This window comes from Castor canadensis, chromosome 1 (genome assembly GCF_047511655.1).
Source record: "Castor canadensis chromosome 1, mCasCan1.hap1v2, whole genome shotgun sequence".
In the NCBI taxonomy this organism is placed as follows: domain Eukaryota; kingdom Metazoa; phylum Chordata; class Mammalia; order Rodentia; family Castoridae; genus Castor; species Castor canadensis.
In genome coordinates, this window is record NC_133386.1 from 138,813,043 (window position 1) to 138,832,549 (window position 19,507).

The 19,507-nt window shown below is 33.8% G+C and overlaps 1 protein-coding gene across 8 annotated transcripts in view; it reads left to right on the forward strand.

The window, feature by feature from the left end:
* Fchsd2 (FCH and double SH3 domains 2) overlaps positions 1-19,507 on the forward strand; it is a 272,221-nt gene that overhangs the window by 185,341 nt on the left and 67,373 nt on the right. The window lies entirely within an intron of this gene.

A 19,507-nucleotide genomic window follows, 5' to 3' on the forward strand; every position in this document is an offset into this window, starting at 1 on the left:
ATACAAGGCTTGGTTTATTTCTCCCCCCTGCCCCCACCCCCTCCCTTACCACCCACTCCACCCCCTCCCGCTCCCCCCCTCAATACCCAGCAGAAACTATTTTGCCCTTATCTCTAATTTTGTTGTAGAGAGAGTATAAGCAATAATAGGAAGGAACAAGGGTTTTTGCTGGTTGAGATAAGGATAGCTATACAGGGCATTGACTCACATTGATTTCCTGTTAGATACCACATTTTCTTGATCCATTCGTCAGTGGTGGGGCATCTTGGCTGTTTCCATAACTTGGCTATTGTGAATAGTGCCACAATAAACATGGGTGTGCAGGTGCCTCTGGAGTAACCTGTGTCACATTTGAGTATATCCCCAAGAGTGGTATTGCTAGATCAAATGGTAGATCAATGTTTAGCTTTTTAAGTATCCTCCAAATTTTTTTCCAGAGTGGTTGTATTAGTTTACGTTCCCACCAACAGTGTAAGAGGGTTCCTTTGTCATTCTCTTCATTTCCTCCCTTTTCATTAAACTATTAATAACTAACTCAGGCAATGTAAGTTTCACCTCTACTACCTTCCTACAATCAAAGGTAGAAACCTTAATAATTGGTAAAATCAAGAACCAAATGGAATTTTTAAAGGCCTGTAAATTAGACATGAACTAGATTCATTTACTACAGCATTATAAGTCTCCACCAAGAGACTTGAGCCTTCCCGATTGCTTGAGTTCTGCCATCCTACTACCCTCTATTCAGTTTCTCACTAATCTTCCCTCTCACACCTTTCCATCAGGCATCCTAGACTAATATTCAGTAGTAACAAATCCCTCATTTCCTCAACCTTAAACATATATAGAAAATGTTTCAAACATATAGAAAAGCAGAAACTTTTCCAGCCAGGTGTTTTTTTTTAATTTACCTTATGTTTTAGCATCAGAATTTTTTATTTTTAATTTTTAAATTTATTTTAAATAGATAATATAAAAACATAAATTGTACATATATTAATGGTATATCATGTAATACAAGTATACATTGTGAAATTTTGAATTTTGATTTTCAAAACATTGTTCTTTTTTTGTTGATACAGTAGGCACACCTTATTTGCAGATATATTACATGTGGCTTTGACCAAGCACAGAATAAATGAAAAATTAATAAGTAAATAAATTTCAAAAACAAAAATTTTCAATTCCCATGTGTGCATCATGCAGTTCAATTGATGTGGAAAAGCTCTCAGTCAGCCCCTCATTACTGTCAGTTGTGCTTAAATCATCATGTGAGCTGCTTGTGTTTATGAAAATATGCCTCCCAAAAAGCCAGAAAAGTTGTGGTAATCCTACCAGGCCAAAAATGGCATGTAATGTGTTTAATTTAAGTGATAAAGCAAAATTTGGGGGTTGATTGAGAGACAGAATGTCTTTAGCAGAAATTGGGTGGCATTGTGGAAAAATGAATCAGACATTGCGGTGCAGTACTGAGCTCTGTGCATCAAGAGCATGCTTCATTTCTCCTCAGTTGTGGTCTCCTTGGAGCCATACATGGATACCAAGGGTTTACTGTACTTTTTGTGTCCCTACCTAAAGATCATAAAGATATTATTGTTGCTTTAATTTTCATTCCCTGATTACTGGTGAAGTTGAACAGTTCATTTTTCATGTTTATAGGTTATTTGGGTTTCTACTTCTGTAATTTGTTCATTTGCTTTTCTAGTTTTTCTTCTGAGATGGTTGTCTTGTTCTCATTGATGGTTTCATATCTTAAAAATTTGTCTATAAATTTTCTATAAATTCTTATAATGAACAATTGATTTTTACATAATATAATGAAAATGATCATTTTTCCTATTTTAATTTATACTTTTTGTATTTTATTTAAGAATTTCTCTCCATTCCCAGGTAATAATGATAGTCTGTTATATTCCTTTAATAGAATTTTCAAGTTTTATATTTTACTTTTTGAATTTACAATTTGTTTTGTTTAGTGTGAGGTAGGAATCTAATTTTATTTTTTCCTATATGAACAAGGAATTTTCTCTCCACTACTTATTTGACAGTTCATTCATCTTTCAGTGATTATATTGCTATCACTTTTACATAATGTGCTTTTATACATGTATTTACCTGTTTGGGAGCTTTCTGTTTTGTACTGTTTGTCCATTTTTTTGACTTATGCCAGGATACAAACTGTGCTCTGATTGCTCTATAAGAAATCTTCATCTCCAAAAAGACAAATCTTATTAGCCACCTCTTCCAAATTTATTATTCTTTTATTGGTTTAACTTAGACCAGGAGTGGGCAAACTGTGGCCCAGAAGCTAAAAATGGTTGAAATGGTTGTTTAAATTAGTGTTGCAAACAAATAAGTAAAGCAAAAGAAGAGTGTCCTTTGGTCTCACATCATCTGCAAAACCTAAAATATTTACCATCTGTCTATCCTTTAGTTTAAGCTATTTTTGATCTTTTAGCCTTCTATGAGACCTTTAAGATCAGTTTAAGTTCCTTGAAAAATCCAACAGATTTTAATTGGAATTGCATTGAATTTGAAGATTAATTTGAGAAAGAATTTAGAGTACTGAGGCTTTATTCTCATTCCTTTTGCTTTTTCTCATGTCTTTCAATAGAGTTTTATAATTTTCTCCTGGAAGGTCATCCAGATTTATTCCCAGGTACTGGAGAATATTTGTTGTTATTGCAGTTAAAATTTTTTAAATGTTTTAAGTTTTTTTTAAAAAGGATCATACAGATGTTTTTATTTTCTTCTAAATGTTCTAAAATTGTGTTTTATAAATTTTGATCTTTAAGGCATTCATAATTTGCTTTTATGTATGGTTTAAGGTACAGATTCCATTTTCTCCTTATGCATAGCTTTTTATCCCAGTACCATTTATTGAATAGTCTAGTTTGAACTGACCTCCGTTTTAAACCAGTATCATATCTGTGCAGATCTATTTCTCGATTTGGTATTCTATTTCATTGGTATCTTGTTTATCCCTGTGCCAATATCATGCCATCCTTCAAAATTATATTGATTTGTAATAGTCCACTCTTATCTTTAGAATCAGCTTGTGTACCTTGTGCATATTTTGGTTGGAATTACATTAAATTTATAAATTTCTTTGATGACATATCTTATTATTGAGTTTTCTCATGTCTGAACATCATTTTCATCTGAATATATTAAGGATTTTTTTCTTAAATCCTTCAGTTAATGTTTAAATTTTTCTCTCTGGTATCAAATATCTTTTTGTCTGTTTTGTTACTGTTTTAAACATTTTCCTCACATTTTAATTTATTTGTTGAGGTTGCATATAAACACTGCCTATATTACTACAGTAGTCTTTTTTAAAAGCAGCTTTCTTGATTTTCACACCATAAAATTCACCCGAGTATAAAAGTCAGTGATTTTTTTTTTTAGAAAATGAGTAGTTATGTAACCATCACAATTAAGTTTTATTAAATTTCTACCACCCCTTCAGATCCTCATGCAGCCAGTCCCTAATCCCACTCTCACACCCAGGCAACCACCAGTCTGCATTTTATCACTATAGATTTGCCCTTACTGGACATTTTATATTAATGGGATTATGTGATCAACGTACTGTGTGATCATTTGTGTTTAGTTTCTTGCAGTTAGCATATTTTCAAACTTCATCCACATTGTAGCATGTACCAGTAGTTCATTCCTTTTACTGCTGCATACTACTCCAATTATGCTAAAATAACACATTTTTTATTGTTGTACTGGGTGGGGGTGCGTTATGGCATTTACAAAAGTTCTTACAATGTATGAAATACATCTTACTTGAATTCACCCCCTCTATTATCTCCTTTAACCCCCTATCCCCCTTTTCTGGAATAGTTTCTCCAGGTATCATTTTTGTTTTTACATACAAGTATACATAGTATTCATCCTCCTACCTCCTTTCCCCACCACCTCCCCGCTTGCACTGGTACCAAACCCCACCTTCCTGTTCTCTGATTTTGTAGACAAGAAAAGAAAAACATAACATTTTTGCTTGTTTGAGATAAAGCTGGTTTATCTACTCTATTTTTCTTCATTCTACCCCTTTTCTTATGGTGGTTTTGGTCAGTTTAAAAATTCTATATTCACTCATGTGATACCACAGTTTTGTTTAGCAGTTTATCAGTTGAAAGACATTGGAGGGCTGGGAGTGTGGTTTATGTGACAGAAAGCCTTATAGCAAGTGTGAGGCCGAGTTCAAATCACAATATCACCAAATATAAAAAAGTTAAAAAGGATTTTTTGTGGGATTTGGCCATTAGGAATTTTTTTAACAAATAATTCATGTACAAGTCTTTGTATAGACAAATATTTTCATTTCTTGTGGATACTTAGGAATAGAATTCCTAAATCATATTGTAAGTGTATGTTTAACTTTTTGAGAAGTGCCAGGCTATTTTTTAGCTTACCAGCATGTGGCCTTTTTGATAATGGCCATTTGTGCCAGAGTATTATGGTCTTAACATACATTCTCTTAGTGATAAATGATTCTAAACTTCCCTTCAGGTTCTTATCAGTCATTCGTATGTCATTTTGGTAAATGCCTATTTGTATCTTTTGTCTGTTTTTTAAAATTAGATGTTTCTTTTTGAGTCATGAATTTACATATTACAGATATGTTTTTAATCAGATATGCAACTTACAAGTATTTTTCTCCAGTCTAAGGAAACTTATTTTCTTAAATGATGTCTTTTGAGGTGTGACATTTATAATTTTTTTTTTGGTATTGGGTTTTGAACTCAGTGCCTTATGCTTGCTAGGCAAGTGCACTACCACTTAAGCCACTGCCAGTCCCTAATTTTGATACAATCCAATACAGCCTTTTTCCTTTATGGGATCATGTTTTTGGTGTCATATCCAAGATAAACCTTACCTTTTTCAAGATCACAAAGCGTTCCTCCTAGAAATTTTGTAGTATTATTTCTTCTATTTAGGTCTGTGACTGATTTTGAGTAAATTTTTTGTGTATGGTGTGAAGTGAGGGCCTAAATTAGGTTTTTTGTTTTTGTTTTGTTTTGTTGCATAAGGGTGTCTGTCCCAGCTGCATTTATTTAAAAAAAAAAGTTAATTTGCTTTGCAATCAGTTGACATAAATGTAAGGGTTTGTTTCTGAACTCTCAGTTGTATTCCTTTGATCTATATGCTTATACTCACTTCATTACTGCACTATTTTGATTGCTGTAGCTTTACAGCAGTTTTGAAATTAGATGTACATCCTCCAACTTAGTTCTTTTTCAAAATTGTTTTGGCTATTTTATGTCTTTTACTTTTTTATATAAAGTTTAGAACCATTTTTGGTCACTTTTTATCAAAAAATAAATAAAAACCTAGTGAGATTTTGATTGCAACTGAATTAAACATCCAGATCAATTTGAAGAGAGTTACTATCTTAACAATAAAAAAAAGTCTTCCATTCTATGATCAAGGTATGTTTCTCCTTTATTTTTAGATCTTTTGTTTCTCTTGGGATAGCTTTGTAGTTTTGAGTATACAAGTCTTGTATTTTTTTTATTATTTTATAAGTTTATGCTGTTCTGAATGGAATATTTTTCTTTATTTCATTCTCAGTTGGTACTTTGCCTGATGTCTGAAAATATAACCAGTTTTTAAATACTGATTTCGTGTTGTATAGCCTTGGTAAACTCATTTATTAGTTCTAGTAGGGCTTTGTTGTTAATGACATTTGTTTTTGTATCCCTACATTTTTCATATATGTACATTAGTCATCCGAGAATAATGACAGTTTTACATTGTGCATGCCAGTCTATCTGCCTTGAATTTCTTTTCCTTACTTCATTGCACTGGTTGTTTCTTTTTTGTTTCTGTCTCTCCGTTGAGATTCCTTAGTTGTTCAGTCATTGTTATATTTTTCTTTAATTCCTTAAAAATAATTTCCCTTGAACATATTTATAAAACTTGCTTTATAAAGTCTGTATCTGCTAAATACAATATATGAGCCACTTCAGGCAATTTTTATTGGCTCCTGTTCCCCTGAGTGTGGATAACATTTTCCTTTAAATGGCTTATACTTTCCGTTAAAAAAATGGGCATTTGAGATAGTATGTTGTAGAATATCTGTATTATTTTTCCCTCCTAAAGGTGGTTTCTGTTTAGTTGGGTTTTTGATTATTTTATTGCATATTGAGACTAATTCCACAGAATCAGTATATAGCCAGTAGTATCGCCACTCAGTTTATTTGTTGTTTTTATTTTCAAGTTTGTATTCCATGATTCACCCCCATGTCTGCTTCACTCCCTTGTTTGCCAGTGACCCTGGAAGCCCTCAGACCCTGGAAGCCAGTTAAGCTTTTTACCCTCTTTCTGTAGTGGGTCTGTTTAGTAGCTTGGAACTGCTTTCCAAGTTCAGGTAGTCTGACCTTGCTTTTACTTTCTGCTGTGTCCTCTCCCAGTTCTCCATAGCCTGTGCCTCCTTGTCAGATAGTGATAAGTGGAGAACTTACATGCCTCTTTCATTTCCAGAATCTTTGTTAAATCTGGCTAATCTGCTGGTCATATGCCCATTCTGTCTGGGAGCTGAGACCTACCTAGTCCAACAGAACTGCTGGCCTTTCAGGTACACCTCACTGGACAGGAGTTTTTGCCCTCTGTTCCAGATTGACTTCCTCTGGCAATGAATCTGCTGATTTTTACTACTCGCTTTGTCCTGGTAGAGCTATTTCCAAACTGCACAGAAATGAGAACAGCCCCAGGTAGAAATACCACAAATTGCTACTGTTCTTACATGAAGTTTAGGAATTTTTCAATTTTTGGGTTTGCTTTGATTAATTTCCAAAGCCTGTAATGTTGATTGTGACAATTTTATCCAGTTTTATAGGAAGGGGCTGACAACCAGTTCATTTTGTCATACCAAAAGTTCTACCTTAATAAACCCACTTAAAAATCTGTCATCCTTAAATTGGTCGAGTTCTAATCGTTTGTAGATTCTCTTTTATATGTATATATGTATATATATATATATGTACACACACACATACATATACAGTCATCAGATGATAATAATTTATCATTAATTTTACAGCTCATTTCTTTTTTTTCCCTAACATACTATATTTATTCAGGCCGCTAATACAAGGATGCCTGATGTAATTGGAGAAATTTGAAAAAGTATGACATTTGCTTTCAGGAATAACTTTTTATCATAGTAAGAAAATTACCATTTACTACCAGTTTCTAAAAAAAATTATATGGTCATGAATTACAATGGAATTTTATTGCTTTTCCTGGACTTGGGGGTTAGTTTGTTGTTTTTTTGTTTCAGGGCAGATTTTCCCATGCTTTGGAAGATCACATGCTTTTTCTTTTTCATAATATATCAGTATGTTTTATAATCTTATTCTTGGGATGAATCTCACTTAGTCATGTTGTACTTTTAAAATGCACATTGCCAGATCTGTTTGTATCTTTTCAGATTTTTATATGTACTTTCACAAGGAAAATTGATACTTACTTTCCCTTTTTATTGTTTGAGTTGTTCCAAAGTTATGCTAATTCCCAAAATAAGTTTGGAATCTGTGTCTTTCTATTTTCTGGAATCATTTTTTATAAGCCAGGGGTGATCTGTTTGTTTCTTGAACTTTTGGTTATATATCCCTGTTAAGTTATGTGAACTTGCTGTCTTTGGGAGGTATGACTACGTTTATCCATATATGTTTCTGCCCCAAGCAACATTTATTTTCTTCTTAGACTTCTTGCAGTTAACTGTGATCTCTGTTCCCACTTAACACTGGACCTACTATAGTCTGGCTTCCACTCCACTTGCCATAAAACTGTTCTCGCCAGTGTCAGTAGTGACAACTTTGTTGCCTTTTATCTTTGTTATTCTTTACCTCCCAGCAGCATTTGATCCCACTCCCTTTTTCTCAGACCTTCTCTTTTCTTAAATTTGATGAGCCTACTTCACTAGGTTCTTCTATTTCTGGTTGTTCTTTCTTACCCTCTAGCACAGCTATAATAAAACTAAAATGAATACCATGATATACAGCATAACATTATTGATCAATAAGTCAGTATCTCTTATTTTTCTTTAATTTGAAAAAAGATGTATTTTTTGTTTGATTATCAAAATACCAAAAGAAAATCTGCCAAGTTCAGAAAAGCCTAAAGCTAAAATTAAAATAACCACACTGCACACACTAAACATACTGTTGATGTCACCATGCCCTATTCTTTCATCTTTTCTATACATATATTTCATACAGATATTTCAGAATTGGTACCATCTTCACTTAAGTATTTTTCTTTTTTCTCATAAAATACATTGTGACCTATTCCTGACTTCAAGCATTACTTGAAAATATAATTTTGGGGTTTTTTGTTTGTTTATTTGCAGTACTGAGGTTTGAACTTGGAGTCTTGTACTTACTAGGCCAACATTCTACCACTTGAGCCATGCCTTTTGTCCCCAAAATAAGATGTTAATAATTGAATGGTATTCAATCATACTAACATGCCACAAATTTTATCCCTTTTTTATGCTTTTGTAAATCTATAGTAAAGATTCTTTTGTACAAATCTTTGTATACCTCTTTGATAAACTCCTTAAGGTACCTATAAAAATGCATTCCCTGGTCAAAACATTATTTATACTTTACATATAGCCTTCCAATTGTGTTTCAGAAAGATTCTGTCAATTTACACTTTAAAAAGCAGTATATGAGCTGGATGGTGCATCCCTGTATTCCTAGCTTTTGAGAGACTAAGGAGTATTGTGAATTTAAGGCCAGCCTGGGCTATATAGCAAGTTTCAGACCCTGTCTCAAAAGAAAAAAGGCCAGTGTCTCTGAGTTTTATCATTAAATAACTATATATGTATATATATATATATATATATATATATATATTTGCATATATATGCAACAATTTGGATGGATATAGACTATTCTTAAGAGTTTTAATTAATTTTTAAGTTTTTGCTTACTAATAAGTTAAACATTTTCACTGTGTGTGTTAAACAACTCTCTGACCAGTTATGAGTTGAAGGAAAGGATCATTGAAAGAACAATGCTAAAAGTAGAATTGGGGTCTACAGTTTATACTAAAAAAACTGATACCCAAAATAATCTATTAAGTACCTAAATCCTCTTAGATTTTATTTTAGAAGTGAAAGATACAGTGACTATTAACAAATGTTTGTATTTCAGGCCATCTATTAACTCATAGTTTAACAAATATTTACTGGATACCTTCTATGTGCCACTCACTAAGGACCCATTAATAAGCAAGACCCATCTGATCTTGGTCTCCTGAAGAGAAAGAAAAATTTTAAAATAGCTTTATTTATTAACTATTTATTACTTGCTACACATTATGGTAACCTCACTGAATATATTATTTCAATATTAAAATCATATTTAATAACTACACTTTATAGACAAGCATGTTTCTGATCAAACCTATTACTTTAACTTAAATACTAATATGCTTTATTTATAAAGGGCTTTTTAGAAACAAAAGTGTGAATCTGTGATAAGCATAAACATATACAAAAGCCCCATTTAAATATTGTTGTGAGACTTCAGTCTTTGGAATCTTAGTAGTGATAAGTTTAAAAGGCTGATGGCAAAGCTGTTTCCTAATTAAAGCTAAAATTTATTTGTACTGCTTCTATGAAATCAGAGCCAAGCATCTTCTGTATTATACCATAAATGCCTTTTCAATTTGAATTTGCTTGCACTTTCTAACATAGAGGCTATTGCCGTGTCCCATCAGACACTAGGGGCTCTTGCCAGAGGACACTGTTTAAACTGTAAGCAATCCATAAGTGTTCTCAAAGAAGCTTCTTGGGACTATTTATTACTTACTTACAGAAAATGCTACCAACCATCTTCATAGGTTTTCTAAAAGCCAGGAAACTGTATAAGATCAAAATGTAACAGAGGAATTGAAATGTCTTTACAATTTTAGACAGTCAACTTTTAACATCTAAAGTTCTGTAAGTAACTCTTTAAAGAAAATTAAGTTATAATTGTAGTATACCTTAAACTTTGGAATAAAGAAGTCAAAATTTAATTTTTGTTTTATAATTTTAAGTTCATTCCTTAGAAAATAATTTGGGACACAATCTGTTGTAGCTGCAATCTTATAAAATTTGGGGGGAAAGTTTAGTTGCAGTTTTTTTTAGGGAAGAATTACTGTCATTGCTGCTGAGAAATGGATCCTGTGTTTCTTAGCCTTCCTTCTTAAATGTCCTTAGCTAATGTTCTTTTGTGTGTTTCAAATACTGCTTAGTATAGCAGAAGTTTTCGCTGGAATTGACTTCAGTCTAGACATGTGAATGTTTATAATGAGGAAAGCCAAATTCTTCTTTTGTAGACTCTGTTCTTGAAAGATTTGATATTCTAAATGCCTAAATATAAAAAAAAAGGTACGATTTGGCTATTGTATTAAAATTTGAAAAATACTCTATCTTATCTGTTGTTAGTAGCTTAGAAGCAATTTTATTAATTATAAAGACCAAAGCTTTTGTGACTCTAATCTTACCATATTTTTAGAGAAAATATTTATAGGGCTGGTGGAGTGGCTAAAGTGGTAGAGCGCCTGTCTAGCAAGTGTGAGTTCAAACCCTAGTACTGCCAAAAAAAACAGATACATAAATAAACAAAAAGAAAATATTTATAATCTTAAATCTACTTTACAGGATAACTCAAAGACTACTTTTAAAACCTTCTAAATCAACTCATTATGAAAACAAAAATAATCAAAATGATAAATTAGTCTTAGGCTAGCATTGATAACTAATCATTTCAGTAGTTAAGAATGGAACATTCTGTGAGTAAAATTGTGGCTCCTGTAGAGAAGAGAGTAGACGGCACATGGCACTGTGTTCAACCCTTTCTAAACGTGCTGTTGCTTAATTAGCTGTGTTTGCCCTTCGTTTTTTTATTTTAATTGTTGTGCTGGATATGGATACATTGTAGCATTTACAAAGGTTCTTACAACTTATCAAATATACCATACTTGAATTCCCATCTCCATTTCTCTCCCCCTGTCCTATGCCCTTCTTATCTAGACCTCTGAGACTTTCTCAGTTCTCCAAGCCATGTCAGGTTTCTTGGACTTCTGATAATGCCCTCATCTAACTATCTCTGCTCTCCTATCATCTGAATTCCAATATAAATCTTGAAATTCAAAATCCTCCATAATCTGAATCTACCTTATTTCCCCAGCCTTACCTTTGGCACTCTTATTTTACTTCAGGCATTGATATTCTGCCATTGAGGGCACTGGGGTTGTATTTCTCTACCTGGAATGCCTTCTTCCTTTCATTCATGTCAAGCTGGGAATATAGTTCCTGAAAACTCCAGCCAGCATTATTCTGTTGTTTCCCTTACTACTAATACATAATACTCATCCTTACTTCATTCTGTAGTTTTTATTAACACCTACCTTGTTCTTTAATTGTTTCACATATTTTATCTTGTGTTCTGTGTTTCCCATGATGCCTAGCATAATATAAGCTAAGAATCCCTTATCCAAAGTGCCTAGAAACAGACAGTTTTAAATTTTGGACTTTTTCAGATTTTGGAATAGTTGCATAAACTTTCCCAGTTGAGCATCCCTAAGCTGAAAATCTGAAATGTTCTAAAATCCAAAACTTTCTGAGCATCACAGCACTCAAAATGTTTCAGATTTCTGAAAGTTTCAGACTTTCTCATCACTATGGCAGAATACCTGACACAGACAACTTAAAAGGAAGAAAGATTTTATTTTGGGCTCAGCATTTCAGAAATATGACAGTACATCATAGTGGAGAGAATGGGGCAGACAGGAAGCAGAGAAAGGACAAGGGGACCAGATTAAAACCTTCAAAGATTTGCCTTTGATGACCTTCTTCAGGTAGGCCCCACCTCCAGAATACCACTACAGCTGGAGTCAAAGTATTCAACACACAAGCCTGTGGGAGACATTGCACATTCAAACAATAACATTTAGATTTCAGATTTCAGATTTTTTGGATTTGGATACTCAACCTGTACTGAACACCCTCAATCATCATTTCCTCCAGAAAATCTTCCTTAAACCTCCATGTTTACTTGTGCCTCTCTTCAATCACTCTGTACAATTAAAGTTATCCTATTATATGTTTGTTTCTAGTGCTTGACCAAGTTCTCATGGTTATGTATTAAAAACACACATCCAAATACAATCTCAACCATTAACATAACTCTTAGCACAGAGTAGGTTCTTAAGAAATAATTGAACTCTTAAATATGATTACTTTATTATGCTTATCACAAGTTTTTTTTTTATTATAGTATCCCAAATTGCATAGATAAGGCAGGCACAAAGAAATTTAGCTTCCACCTATGAGTGTACCATTAGCCTAAGATTGTTCCTGTTGGAGGCTGCTCTTAGGCTATAGAGGATCAGACCATATTTAATGTAACCAGCAATTGTTGTTTTAGAAGAGAACAATGGAAACATGTAAGGGTAACAGACTACTTCCTTTCCATTAATAGTCCCATATGTCTAAGAAATGTATGTTAACTTTTCTTTAAAATTTCAATGTAATGGACATTCATATTACCAAAATCAGTGATCCTGCTTCTGAACAAAGCTTGATATTCTTCATACTAACTACTTTGGCATTTCAATACCTTAATTCAAAAACACACAAAAAAGATACATTTAAATAACACAACCAAAGGATGACTAGGAGAAAATTCTAGGACTAAATTGGAATGCCAAGTATTCTTCTGCTTACAGCAGTCCATTTACTGTCTTATGTTTCTCTGGTTTCGACATCTAAAGATCTGAACTTCTGTCATACTTTCTTTTAGAAGCATTTCTCTACCAGGTCTTCTGTACATACAGCTTTGTACGTTTCCAGCTATGCATCTGTGCTCTACCTTCACTACCTGTGGGTCCTCAGAGCCAGTGCTAAGGAGGAGCTTCTCTTTGCTGCTGGGGTGGTATGGTTTGTAAGCAGAAATCTGCTATTTGAATGTTTAGTTTTTAACAAAAAAGTTATGAGATATGTAAGGAAATATGGATGTATGTCCCGTACAGAGGAAGAAAGTAGGCAGTAGAACCCTCTCCCCCCCACCCAGGAAACCTGTACCTGGGACTTACTAAACAAAAACTTTGAATTGCCAATTTTCGATATATCCAAAAAGTAAAGGGAACTATGTCTAAAGAGCTAAAAGAAAAATGACAACTGCCCCCAAATAGAAAATATCAAAAAAGAGATAGAATTTATAAAAGGGAGTCAAACAGAAATTCTAAGTTAAAAAGTATAATAACTGGGCTGGGACTGTAGCTTAGTGGTTGGGTGCTTGACTAGCATGTCTGAGGACCTGGGTTCAATCCCCAGCACCATAAAAGAAGAAGGAAAAGTGAAGTAACCAAAATAAAAATATATTAAAAAGGTTCAGCAGCAAAATTGAACTAGCAGATGAATCTGTGAATTTAAAGGCCAATAAATTGAGATTATCTCATCCAGGAAGGATTGGGTAAAATAATGTCTGCTTTAAAAGATAATGCATAAAACAATGATTATAAAACATTTTGATGGGCTTATAATTTTGAAGATAAATTGTGATAATATCATAGGGATGAAAGAGAATGGAGTGGTATAGGAACAAAGTTGTTCTGTTGAAATTATTTGTATTAATTCAAACCAGAGTATTTTGAATTAAGATGTTAATTGTAATCCCTAGACATGAACTACAACTATAACTCCTAAAATATAGTTAAAGAAAAAAACATCTCTTTAGCAGACTTCATAAGGAGGTATATCTCTTTTATTTTGTAGGTGAGGAAATAGGCTCAGAGAAGTTATACTACTCAAGTAACTAATGAAGCCAGACCCAAAAACCAAGTCTGTCATAAGAGCCTTTACATCAGCCTTATTAGGCAAATAGGTGAATTTTCTAGTAGGGATGGCTAAGTTTTATTACTTCATTAACTGTCATTTGCAAGTAGCATACTCTTGACTCCATAAAATCAGGAAATTAAAGTTCAAGAAGGTTCAGTGTCCTCCCAGAGTGATGTCACTAGCAAGAAGTGTGACTGGGATTTGAATGCAAATGTGTTATTCGAGGCTTTCTCTTGTCCTGTGCTGCAGTGGGGTTGCAGCCAAGGTACTAGGGGGTTATAGCACACTCACAGCTGGATGCCCATAAGCAGTACAGTGAACCTCTCTCAGCCTGACTTCTCTTGCCTGCTGGTTAGTAGTAGACAACAGAGACTTCAGAAAAGCAGTAATGAACTTTTTTTCACTTCTTGGCTTAGTAATTCATAGACCGAAACTTTATTATTGCTTTCTCTTTCATAGAACCTGAAATAACTCAGAGCTTTTAAGTAGAACAACTAAGTATATACTTAGGCTGTGTTTTTCTAATTTTACTTTGTATCAATTGACAAATTCAGCCTACTGTTAGGATATTTACTGTAATGCAAATGCAGCCCAGAATTTACTTTGATTTCTTTAAATTTATAAAGAGCTACTTTCTCTTTGTGAAAGATAAACTAAATCAGTTAGGCAATAGGTGTTTTCTTCCAACATCAGCAAAGGAAGACTGTAAAATCTCATGATTTAATTTTCAGACAGCTGATGTTTATCATCTTGATATTTATTTCCTTGACTTTTACCAGACTATTTTAGAAATGCCCATTGCTCTCAGAAAAAAAGAAAAGAAAGACAACTTTTGTTTTTCTAGGTTGCATTGAGGAAGCTTAGGAGATTTCAGCCTAACACTGAACATAGAATCTTTGACCTTCCTAAATCTAAATAAAGTTCTCACTTGAGGGGAAATTGCATCAAATGCTTAGAAAAAACATAGGTGTTTTTTTTTTCCCTCCTAATTCCTAACTCATCATAATTCACCTCTTAAAACAAGTTCTAGGGAATTTATCTTTCTCTGTAAAATAAATGTTGAGTGGAAGGAACATCCTAGAATTCTGTTTCTGAATTTGCCTTAGGATTCTTTTTTTTTTTTTTAATATTTTGAGAATTTTTTGAGCTTGAGTTCCAAACTCAACTGATTTTAGAGGTCAAGCAGATAGAATGAAAAATGTGAGCAGAGGTAACATGTGAGGGAACAGTTGTACTTAATCCAAGCTAATAGGAAAGAGCATGCCTAACGGCATTCAAATTCATTTTCAGAAACACTGCTGGACCACTCAAATATATTGCTGATTAAGACCCCATGTTTTCTCAGTTTAGATATTGCAGAATTCTTTTAGAAATTCATATCAAATGGTCAAAAGTTTGAATATTTTCAAAATGTACACTTGGATGAATTACCTTTGGAATTTTTGCATATTAGAGACAACCAAGGAACATATACTTCCAGATTAATTCATATTTGTATAGACCTTAAAAGAATGCCCTCTTGCCATTTCTGAGCTTGTGTGCATTCTAATTGTATCATTGATGAAGAAATTTATGGCTCTTTACACAGGTCTCTTAACTAAAGTTTGTGCATATCTGCTCATTGGAAATTGAGCATACATGTGTACTCTGAGAACATTTTGCTTGCTCAGTTAAATTCTGAGTTGTAGACAAATCTCAGTGCATATTTACTATTCATGCCCTTATCAAACTTTTATTGTTGTGATTCTTTTTGTGTTGGGGGGACTGAGATTTGAACTAAGGGCTTCACACTTGCTAAAAAGCCCTTAACCGCTTGAGCCACACCTCCAGTCCATTTTGCCCTGGTTATTTTGGAGATGGTTTCTCACGAACTATTTGCCCAGGCTAGCCTTGAATCATGATCTTCCTGATCTCAGCCTCCCAAGTATCTAGGATTACAGATGTGAGTTTTCAGTACCCAGCTGTTGTGATTCTTTTATCATTTATTATAAACTTTAAATACTTATTACTTGAAATTTATAAGAAATAAATGCAGCATTTGGATTGTATTTGATTCAGTTTTGAAATAAAAATTATCTACTGTAAGGTTTTTAATCTGTTTAGTTGAAGAGACTCAGGAATATAAAAAGGCAACATAATTTATCTCTTAAAACAAGTCCTTGGATTAGGTAGTTCCTGTACCTAATATCATTAGGCTTACATTTCAGTTATGGGGTTCAGTGTGACTTCATTTATATTTTTAAATCTGTGGATTCTGGGGTTGTCAGGGAGTGGCTTAAGTGGAGGGGCACCTGCCTAGCAAGCATGAGCCCTGAGTTTAAAGCCCTGAGTTCAAATATTAAATCTGTGAATTCTGATTCAATGTATTATTTGTTAAACGGGTTTTTTTGAACATTGCCAATATGTCAGACTGCATACTTGGCGCAGAAGATGCAGTGCTAAACATGATCCCTTCTTCATGGAGCTTAACAACCAAAGGAAAGGCAGACAGGTGTCACAAGTGCAAAGTTAAATGACATGAAGTAAAAAGAAGAAAGATATACAGAGTAGAGAGTGAAATGGGTGGGCAAGAGGGATACCTGGGTGCAGGGCCACAGGAAATTTCTGCAATAATGCAGGTAAGGACTAAGAAAAGGACTCTGAGGTCTGGGCATGTAGGTCAGTGGTAGAGTGTGTGCTTGACATGTGTGAGACCCTGAGGTTTGATCCTCAGCACTGCCAAAATAAATAAATAAATAAATAAGGACTTGTATTAAACCATTCTGATTCCCTGCACTCACATCCACATAGCTAGCACAACGCCTAGGTACAGGCAGTGCTCAGTGATGAAGTCATAGAGACCGTGGGGGCATTTGGTTCAGCTGAAAATACATGCCTTCTCTTTTTGAGTTCACAATGTCTATGCTATAATTTCCTATATGTAAGTAAAATACTTCAGTGACTTTCTGCAAATACAAGGCTATGACCTACCAAGAGCATTTTTAAGCCAAAAACTTTGTATCTGAATAAATTATGTGTTTCTTTTTTTATAAAACAAGTTCATGAAACTCATGTCTTAAGGTTGGAATTTTTATTCCAACTCAACACCAACAGTGTCTGGTGATTTTACATAACTACTACTACTACATAATACCTTAAATTAAAGGTATTTTGCACGGCCTGTATTTTCAAATGGTGTTCAATGGTGCCATCTAGTGGCTAAGGCTCCACAGAAGGTGAAACTTTATTACTCAATGTGTGGGGGACAGAATTATTTTTAAGTCAGTTTTATAAGTTTAATACAATAACCAAACATAAGAGAAAAAGAAATTTATTGGAAATTTTCACTGAGGAATCGTATATAGCACCAACACAGCAATAAAATAATAAATAACAGTTAGACTATATTAAAATTTTAAACTTGTTTATCAAAGACACTATCAAGTAAAAAGCCTGAAAAATGGAAGAAAAAATTTGAAATTTTTATCTTATAAGAGTCTAGAATCATATATAAAGAACTCTTACAACTCTTACAACTTGACAGCAAAAAGACATCCTGATTTTAAAAAAAATCAAGAACTGTTTCTCCAAAGAAAATATTAAAATGTCCAATAGGCACATGAAAAGATACTCAACATCATTAGTCATTAGAGAAATGCAAATTAGGGCCAAGGGTATGGCTCAAGTGGTAGAGTGACTGCTAAGCAAGCATGAGGTCCTGAGTTCAAACCCCAGTACGACCAGAGAGAAAGACAGATGCAAATCAAAGCCACAGTGAGATACCGTCTCCCATCTACCAGAATGGCTTGTATAATTTCAAAATTTAGAAAATAAAACACAAAAGAACAGAAAGTGACATGTGTTGACAGGGATGTGGAGAAACTGGAACCCTTATGCATAAGTACAGCCACTGTGGAAAAGTTTGACATGTTCCTCAAATAGTTAAACATAAAATTGCAGCATAATCTGGCAATTCCACTCCTAGGTATATTCCCAGTTGTCAAAACTAAAATAAAGGTAGAAGCAGATCTCCAAAACAAGAAAGGTTTTATTTGGAAGTAATATCAAAAAAATGAGGATTGCAGTCAGGATGCATGTAGATGGTCTGGGGTGGCCTCTGCAACTTCTGGGAAGCAAGTCATTATGAAAAGAAAGTTCATTGGCATTTTCAGTGCTTGAGGGAGCTGGCAGGCTCTGAATGGTGAGCAGAAGCAGTCACTCTGTAAGGCTAGCTGGGTGCCAGTCCTGTCGATTGCTAAGAAGAAAAAATATGGACTTAAAAGATAAGGAAGTTGGACTTCAGGTATGACTCAGATGGTAGAGTACCCTCTTTGCAAGCATGAACCTCTGAGTTCAAACCCCAGTACCACCAAAAAAAGATAAGGAAGGCTGTTTTGCTGGATTGACCTAGCAGGGAAGTTCCCAGAACAGTCATTGAGACCTGAGTGTTTTTCTCCCCATAACCTCTGGGCTCTGTTTTAGATATGTATAACAAAATGCATTCATTTGTATGCTCAGTTTCAAAAATTGTACATAAATGGTCAAAGCAGAATTATTCATAATAGCCAAAAGGTAGAAAGAAAAAAATTCCATCTAGTGATGAATAGATAAATAAAACATATTATATCCATGCAATGGAATATTATTCAGACATAAAAAGGAATGAAATATGATTACATTGATGAATCTGGAAAACATGCTGAGTAACAGAGGCCAGGCACAAATTACATGATTACATTTATATGGAATGTCCAGAGTAAGCAAATCTATACAAACAAAGATTAGTGGTTGCTGGGGGCTAGAGAGAGGAATGGAGAGTGGCTACTTAGTAAGTATAGTTGTTGTTTGGTGGGAGTAAGGGGTGGTGATACAAATGTCCTGGAATTAAACAGTGGTGATGGTTACACATTGAATAATACACTTTAAAATTATTAAAATTGTCACTTTTATATTAGATGGATTCTACCTCCTTTGTTCTTTTTGAAATAGGATCTTGCTGTGTAGTCCAGACTGGCCTGAATCTCATGATCCTCCTGCTTCTGCCCCTGTGTGCTTGGGTTACAGGCATGAACCACCATGCCTGATTGCTCAAGTTTTAAGAAAACCTCCATTGATTGGCAAGAATCCAGAATGCTATTTATTATTATTATAAATACAATTTTATTCTGCTTGGTCTGCTTTTTAAAAGAGTATTTGATACATACTTTTGATCTATTCACTTTTCTTAATTTTTAATTTTATGACTGTATATATTTTAATGACTATATGCATCATAGCTTAATCATTCCTCAAATGTTCATTGTTTTTCTCTTCTTTTATTATTTTTTTCAATTTTAGAATCTGGTTATAAATGCTTAAATAAAAGAATGAACAAGAATGCTAAAATAAAACCCAGAAACCTCCATTGATACTGTATTGGTGTTTCTTCCCCAAACTGGATCTCTGAGTCACTTTTTATTAAAACATTTCTATTGTTTGTTCTCTGTTTTTTAATAATCTATACTAATTTATAACTCTACCGGTAATGGATGAGGAAAATGAAGGAGACTGATGTTGATTGTCTATTCTGTCCTAGGCTCTGTGCCTGGATTCTTTCTTTTTATGATTTCATTTAGTTTCTGCACCTCACCTATCATGAAGTATCTACAGAAGCCAATAGGCATACAAGCAAGATCAGAG